Source organism: Sapajus apella, unplaced genomic scaffold (assembly GCF_009761245.1).
Source record: "Sapajus apella isolate SASKATOON/1434 unplaced genomic scaffold, GSC_monkey_1.0 scaffold230, whole genome shotgun sequence".
In the NCBI taxonomy this organism is placed as follows: Eukaryota; Metazoa; Chordata; class Mammalia; order Primates; family Cebidae; genus Sapajus; species Sapajus apella.
Window position 1 is genome coordinate 149,083 of NW_022437170.1, and position 2,227 is coordinate 151,309.

The 2,227-nt window shown below is 50.6% G+C and overlaps 1 protein-coding gene across 2 annotated transcripts in view; it reads right to left on the reverse strand.

Moving 5' to 3' along the window:
• The window catches only part of ANKLE2 (ankyrin repeat and LEM domain containing 2), a 32,579-nt gene that overhangs the window by 9,713 nt on the left and 20,639 nt on the right, over positions 1-2,227 (reverse strand). The window lies entirely within an intron of this gene.

A 2,227-nucleotide genomic window follows, 5' to 3' on the forward strand; every position in this document is an offset into this window, starting at 1 on the left:
GAGGAGGGAGGAGCAGTCACCAGGGCCTGCCTGAGGGAGGAGGGAGGGGGGAGGAGAAGGGGGAGGATGGAAAAGCTGCCAATTGGGTACTATGCTATCACCTGGGAAATAGTCCCTATACCAAACCCCCGTGACATGCAGGTTACCTAATAAGGAACCTGTGCATGTACCCCTGAACCTAAAAGGAAAGCTTAAAAGAGTACTATAATTTCCATTCAAGGGTACTAATTTTCCATACTGAAAATCAGGGCAATTCAAATACTGCATCTTACATTTTAACATCTTATACCTGGATGCGTCATATGTCCACTGGCTTTTTACAGGTAACTGGCAGTTTTTACAGGTAACTGGCACTTCTCTTAGTGGTACATGAAAAGAAGACATACCGTACACAGTAGACAGCAAGTACACGGTTAAATTCACCTGCAATTTAACTACTCATAAAAAACTACTGTTTACTTTTTTGGCATATTGAAGTCCCTTTTAAAAACTTCTGTCGGCCGGGCGCAGTATCTCAAGCCTGTAATCCCAGCACTTTGGGAGGCCGAGGCGGGTGGATCACGAGGTCAAGAGATCGAGACCATCCTGGTCAACATGGTGAAACCCCCATCTCTACTAAAAATACAAAAAAATTAACTGGGCATGGTGGTACGTGCCTGTAATCCCAGCTACTCAGGAGGCTGAGGCAGGAGAATTGCCTGAACCCAGGAGGCGGAGGTTGCGGTGAGCCGAGATCGCGCCATTGCACTCCAGCCTAGGTAACAAGAGTGAACCCCCTCCCAAAAAAAAAAAAAAAAAAAAAAATTGTCTTCTGTCTACAGATCGGACTCATGGTCTCTGGACGGTTTTGTGGCTGGCTCTCTGGTCCTATTTATCCCTCCTCATCGTCACACAAGCATGGGTCTCTGAGGAACTGGAGGGGACACAGAATGCAGCCAGCCCTGCGGCAGGCTCTGTGGCATGTGAAGCTACAATGTGACTGAGGCCACAGCGTAACCACGGGCGCTGGCCCACGCCTGGCTTTGCATGCGCCTCAGAAGGACCAGGAAGGAGGTACAGGAGCTCTGGAGGGCCGTGTAGCTCAGCCCTCAGGAGCACGGATATCACAGTGCTGCCTTCTCCTCAGCAAACAGCTGCTGGGGCAGACCTAGAGGTGACAGTGTGCTACCGTCACAGACAGGCAAGGACTCCTCAGACAACTGCTTCCTCAATACCGTCACAAAGCAGTGTTTAACACATCAACGCCGTAAAGCATTCCTGACAGTATGGTTTGCAAATACAGAGCAGACTCTCGGTTCTTTAGGATATTCTGGCAACACAGCCATGTGTTCCGAGGGCTTCCAAAGGTTCCGGCTGGGCCTGTGGAGCAATGCCCCAATGGCCCTGAGGAGGGACTCTCACCGTTACCAGCAAGATTCAATTCCCTGCATGAAACGCGTGACTCATTTCCTGTGCACATCCACACAAGCTGAAGAAGCATAATTAACAAATCGTACTTAGGACTGGAAGGGATCAGGGGACAAGCAGAAGCTCCTGATACCTTCGATCGGGTGGTAAACTTCTACACAAGGTCAGACAGCAAATAATCAGGCTCAAAGGGCCACAAGTCACTGTGTGCTGACAAAGAGCCAAGACAGTGTGCAAATCATGGTCATAGCTTCATGCCAATGTTTATAAAATTGATGGTGGGACAGTCATCTGCGGACCCTGCGTTAAACAGAGACAGAATTTTGGACAGCAGTGGAACCCAAGAGAGAGAAAAGCAGTCAGGAGAGTGAAAGGGCATCTGTGCCTGCTGCAGAAGCACCAGGCTTCAAGCTAAGATGGCAAAGAAGAGGCACTTCCGGCCGGGCACAGTGGCTCACTCCTGTAATCCCAGCACTTTGGGAGGCCGAGGCAGGCGGATCATGAGGTCAAAAGATGGAGGCCAGCCTGGCCAACATGGTGAAACCATCTCTACTAAAAACACAAAAATTGGCCGGGCGCAGTGGCTCACGCCTGTAATCTCAGCACTTTGGGAGGCCGAGGCGGGTGGATCACAAGGTCAAGAGATCGAGACCATCCTGGTCAACATGGTGAAACCCCGTCTCTACTAAAAATACAAAAAATTAGCTGGGCATGGTGGTGCGTGCCTGTAATCCCAGCTACTCAGGAGGCTGAGGCAGGAGAATTGCCTGAACCCAGGAGGCGGAGGTTGCGGTGAGCCGAGATCGCGCCATTGCACTCC